Source organism: Acyrthosiphon pisum, chromosome A2 (assembly GCF_005508785.2).
Source record: "Acyrthosiphon pisum isolate AL4f chromosome A2, pea_aphid_22Mar2018_4r6ur, whole genome shotgun sequence".
NCBI lineage: Eukaryota > Metazoa > Arthropoda > Insecta > Hemiptera > Aphididae > Acyrthosiphon > Acyrthosiphon pisum.
The window spans coordinates 94143433-94150349 of NC_042495.1; positions in this window are offsets into that span (position 1 = coordinate 94143433).

The following is a 6917-nucleotide window of genomic DNA, read 5'->3' on the forward strand; positions in this document are numbered from 1 at the left end:
TCAAGACTTTTTGGGGGCCCCCTAAAATATTCCAACAATGGGGCCTGGGGCAAAATGGTCCCGTTGCCCCCCCCTCTGAACGGCCCTGTAAATGATTACCGCTATTTAGAGGTGCCTGTCCTATAAAGGTATAGAATAACACTAGAATACACTCGACGCGTACTTAATTTAAAACTTATAAATATACATATTATATATGTATACATAAATTGTTTGTACCTACATTTTGTATACCTATTATATTAAAATAGAATATATTATTATACATAATATATATGTATCCTATAATATATAAATTATACGAATCCATGCATATAATTTATTATACACTATAGGCTAAACAATTATCGACGAATTTTACTCTTGTAAAAAGTATGGACGACTGCTAGATATATATATATTATGACAATCACAAGATATTTATATATTAATATATACATAATATATTTATTTATAATCCCCCTTTAATCCGGACTTGAATCGTGGTATAGGTCAGCATATCCTATAATGAGACAATTGACGTGTGTGCACTGTGCACACAGTGTGTATGTGTCAATTTATATTATATATATTATTATATGTACCTTTGTAGCTTTGTATAATAATAATATTGTGTCACACCGCGACGGATCACACAAAATATCGACTGGACGGCAACACTTAAACGGCGCACGACGTACAATTATATACTTATTACTTTAGCACCCATATGGCCATATGCCCATATAACATTATATTGTTAGACACACGACTGTACATATATAGTACAATATATATATACAATATATTATACTCATACGAGTCATATACGTATATACTTGCAGGCTCTTTACGCGAACGCGCTAATTTCCGTTCGCGACGCACACGTTATATGTGAACAGCTCCGGCAGCGCGAATTCCGGTCGTTCCTACTCGGCAGATTAAGATTGTATTATTACGTATGCAAACGCCATCGCCGCACATACAATAATACATACACATACATATATATATATATACGCACACGAAGGACCGGAAGTGCGAAACTATATACCTCCACCCCAACTGCACTTCCGATCGGGCGCGAGTATGCGATATTATATAATATTATACATGCACTGCCATAGTGTGTTATAATAACAATATTGTTATATTGGGTATACGCATACCACCACGTACGTATTTATATATATGTGTGTGTGTGTGTGCGTGCATCAACAGCAGCCTAGGGTGGTTTTCCGGGTACGAATTCGCCGTATGTGAATCGAAAACGTCACGATATTGCCCGAGAATATGACAGGAAATGAGCCTTTGAGTGAGCACGACTGCCGCTGCTTTTGCAAGGGTTCGAAAAACCCACCGCCCCTACTGCCGAGATATGGCAGTAAAAAGCTGTTTATATGTGTATATAGGTACGCGTGTATAATATTATAATATGTACCACCTAGGCATTCGCGTCACGATTCGCCTCCCCGTTTTGATATTGCAGCAGTTCTCTCTTTCTCTCTCTCTCTATCTATCTCTTTCTCTCTCTCTTTCTCTCTCTCTTTCTCCTCTTATATTCGTAAACTGATCGAACCCGGCGAGCTTATAATAATAATATCATCACCTATCACAAATGGTTTTCACTCCGACGACTAATATATGGAGACATATATACGTAGTTTATCCATAGTGTACACAATATAATATACGCCTCCACCGATACGAAACTGCAACCCCCGTCACAAGCTCGTAACCCTCACACGCAGACTTTGCAACCGTTAAAGGACTTTCAACAAGACACTCTAAACGATAATTAATATTAAATTCTATTATTTTTTTTATGTTTATAATAATATATTTTGGAATGTTAATGATATAATATTTCTGAAGGATTTAAATTAAGAATATAATAATTATTATACTTATCAATGAAATAGTTTTGATTTTTAATATAATTTAAATAATCGAAAACAATACACGATAACAATATTAAATTATATACGCAATTTCAATTTATATCTATACTATTATAATACAGTATTATTATATAATCGTCTTGGGTTATAAAATATGATATGATACAATGGTATTTTATAAAATTATTATCAAACTGCCCTGACAAAAAAGACAATTTTTCACAGTTTCATACCCAAAATCAATTGTGTTCTACGAATTCTCTGACTTGTATCCCCTGCGCGGGATATTTCACCCTGCGTCAAGTCATACACCCTACTTTACCATTATCTCTTCATCCGGCTCACTGACTCTCTTATTTCAACCATCAAATTATTTTAGATTAAGAATTTGGTACATTATGTTTTGATAAACTGCGGAAGATGAACATTTCAAAGATGTATAATATTAGATTGTACATTGTTATATTATACAGGCGCACAGCCATATCGGATTGTGTATGGAGGTACCGTCATACTAATTATTTATAAGTATTCAAATTAAACGTTGAATTCGAGAATATAATAGTAGAGTGTTTTAGTTCCTTCTGTACCCCCCGCAAATCCAGGTAATCCAGTTACCCCGCCCAGCCTATAGTCGCGCAAGTACGCGAGCATCCCCTCCCCTCCCCTCCCATCATATAACGTACGTGCACGACCTTACCCCCTCCCATCCTATCACTCACGCACCCAGCCTAACCCCCTCCCCTCCTATCACGCACGTGCCCAGCCTTACCCCCTCCCATCCTATCGCGAACGTGCCCGACCCTGCCCCTCCCATCCCATCACGAACGTGCATGGCCTTACCCCTCCCATCCTATCACGAGCTTACCCCTCCCATCCTATAACGTACGTGCATGGACTATCACCTGTGTGCCTCCTCCCCCCCCCCAACCTATAGTCCTATACTATCACGAACGTACCCCTCCCCTCTCATCCTTATCCAACTTTCACATACCATCAATACCCCCATCACCGGTGAATCCGACTACCCCGCCCACCCTATCGCGTACGTGCACGACCATAACCCCCCCCCCCATCATATCACACACGTACCCAGCCTTACCTCCTCCCCTCCCTTAACTATCGTGAACGTACCCGACCCTACCCCTCCCATCCTATCGCGAACGTGCCCGACCTTCCCCCTCCCATCCTATCACGAACGTGCCCGACCTATCACTTGCGTACCCCCCCCCCCCCCCCCCCGCAAATCCCATGAATTCCCGAATACCCTACCCCACCCTTATCACGAACGTGTCCGACCATACCCAGTCCACCCCTCCCATCCAAGTCTATCACGTACGTACACGACCATACCCCTACCCCTCTTATCCTCACCCCCCACCAATCGATGTCTATCACGTACGTACCCGACCTCCCCCATGAATCCCATTACCCCGCCCAGCCTATAGTCTATCGCGTACGCGCCCGGCAGTGCCCGGCACACGCCTGGCCAGGCCCCTCCCCCTCCCATCCTATCATGAACGTGTATGATCTTACCCCTCTCATCCTATAACGTATAACTCTATCATGAACGTATCCGACCGTGCCCCCCCCCCATCCATATCTATCACATCCTTACCACCTCCCCTACCATCCTAAACTACTATCGAGCATTGAAAATACTTAATAAGATTTTATTAAAATATAACATACTATAGATATTTGAAATCAGATATAAAAATGTATATGTTTCAAAATAATACATTAGTTAATTATAGTTCATAGAAAGCTAGCAACTGATAAACATTAATAGATAATATATAACATAAATAAGTAATTATTAACGACACCTCATTATCTTCTTTCGATGTGAAATATTCCGGGAAAAATAAATAATCATGAAATTAATTTTTTAATTGATACTGGAGCAAGTATAACTGTCATAAATAATAATAGTATTTATTTAAGTGAAATTGTACCATTAGAAAAAGATATTAGTCTCAAGGCTGCGAATAATACTAGCTTGAATATAGTCGGAAAGTCATCGGTAGAAATACAAATTGGAACAATAGAAATAAAACATGAATGCATAATTGTAGAAGGTATTTGTTCACCAATATTACTAGGGATGGATGTATTGACAAAATTAAAAGTTATAGTTAACCTTGATAATAATAACATCGTGTTTAAATTAAAAAAACAAAGCGAAACGTTTAAATGGGACGTCAATAATAGTTTTAAAGTAACTCAATTATCATCTAATAAAAATACCAAAAAAATGAAAATGAACAAAAAATAGATAGTTTAGAATCAATTCAGTTTGATAATTTTTCTAACTATAAAAATGAAAATATTAATGAACAATATATAAAGGAGTTTAGGTATAAAACGATTTACAAAAGGGCCACAGGTACCAGGAGACGGCGATTGTGGGGCACACGCATTAAGAATATGTTTAAAAAACTTAGGATTTTCTTTATCCAGTCTAAATATTTTGAAATTAATAGGTATTGAACAATGCCAAACAGGATATTATTTATCAGACGAAGACATTGCTTTTATTTGTGACACATTAAATAAGAATTTAGTAATAATCAATGAACATTTCACAGCTAACAATGAAATAATAAATTCAGCATTAGTATATTGGACATCAGATAGACAAACAATTTTTATTTTTCATGAAAAAAATAACTGGCGTCCAGGAATTTTATCCACTAATTGTAACTTGAGTATTCACAATATTTGTATAATATGTTATGAATTTCCGAAAATTCCAAGCATAAAAAATAATTTTACAAATAAAACGCCTAAAGAATTACGTAAATATTATTTTGCCGATTGTAATGAATTATTGATTAACTTGGAAGGTTTGAAGTTACACAATTTACAAAATCATAAATACGATTTAAATTTTCCGGTGATTAATTGTAACGATTGCAACATTGTCATGTTAGGATAAAATGCCAATATGGATTTACACTGTAAAGTGGAAATTCACTTACAAAATATCAAAACAAAAGATACAGATATCAATACAAATAATAAACCTAACGTAATGGATAATAAAACAGTTCAAATTAATAGCGAAATAACACATTCTCCAATAAAGTGGTATTCTCACTTTTGCGATGAATGTAAACACCTTTCAGTTACTGAGTCAGCACTAAAAAATCATGAACTACAGCACCATCCGTTTTGGAGTAAAGGTGGTGATGTCATGTTTTGTCAAATTTGTGGGTCATACATTAGGGAATATAAAAACACGTTACAATCAGAAAATAATATTAATATTATTAATAGTTTAAAGAATAGACATTTAATATCAAAATTTCACATGACAAATTTAAATATGAAAAAAAATAAAAGTAACATTTCGCAACTAATGCACATTCATATTCGTATGAATGACACAGCTCATATTCAGAAGGCAGGACAATTAAATATGAAAAATGATGATACAAAAAACGAAACGACAAATAATTTTAATAAAAAATTAAAATTAAAAACAGATACTAAGCAAAATAATGACTCATTGACTAATATCTCTCGCTTATTTGACAATATATTAACCACCAACATGAATGACCCAGTGTCGAACAAGTGTGATGATATTGCAAATTTTAACACATCGAGCGTAAATGAGGTAGACTCGTATAAGTCAAATAAAAAAATGAGTAGACATATTTTTCATAATAAACCTGATGCGAAAGGAAATATGCTGCATTTTGATATAAATATTGAATTTCCTGTAAAACAACAATACCAGTTGAGAAATCTATTAGAAAACTATAGTGATTGTTTTGCAAAAAGTCCTGTGGACCTTGGTTCTATCGATATTGGAGATGTTCTGATTCCGATAATATCAGATGACCCTATTAGCCTACCACCTTATAGATTATCGTTAAACGAACGAAGTGAACTACAGAGACAGGTAGATGAGTTATTACAAGCCGGGTTAATTATTCCATCAGATTCTTCGTATGTTAGCCCAGCCTTTTTAGTGAATAAAGCTGATGGGACAAAAAGATTGGTCATTGATTATAAACAGTTAAATAAAATAGTACCTCATCAAAATTTCCCTATAACTCATATGCAAACAATATTCGATTGCTTAGAAAGGGCAAAATTTTTTAATATCATGGAAAAGTGATATAGGTATGACTCGGGTAAATTTAATGTTTTATAAGCAAGATGAGCAATTTGTTTTTGTTTGATTAAGATTTTTAATTCCTTACTAAACCATATAGGATAAATTAATTTATGTCTACGTTGTTTTGGGATAAAATGATTAATTGCAATATTAATATGTAAATATAAAAAGGAAATATCATCATTAATATTTGAATTAGAATTAAAATAATTGAACCAAATAATAGAGCCTAGATAATTTATAATACCTAAGTAATTGCCTAAATTCCAGTTAAAAACATAATCATTGAATTTTAATTCACTAGAAAATTAATAATTATAAGTTATAGTTATTGGAGGATGGAGGGGGGCAACAGGAATAATAGGAAAATTATTTTTTTCAACGATTATGGATATTGAATTAGATATAACATAATCAAGTCTTACATTATTTAAGTTAAAAATCTGATTGTACTGAATAAAATTAAAATAAGATAATTTATCATTAAAGTGTAACTCAATGTTAGAATAATTGGTTGAGGGAAGTTTATAATCACCCAATAATAAAATATCATGATTAGGATGTTTGTTATATACAAATTCTACATAGTTAAAATAGTCATTAAAAATATTAATATTAGATCGAATTGGAATATAAACTGAGCTTATAATGAGAGAGCGATATGGTAATCGAATAATAACAAATAATAATTCAATTTTATTTTCATGTAACAAGATAGGTTTTGAGACTAATGTATTACGGACAGCAATTAGAACGCCACCACCTCTTGATAGAGAACTGGTTTGTGAGTTTCTGTCATATCTGTAAACTTCATATTCATGAAAACCCAGTTCAGATGTAGAAATGTTATCAGTAAGCCAAGTTTCGGTGAAAATAAATATGTCGTATATTGAATTTGGTATCAG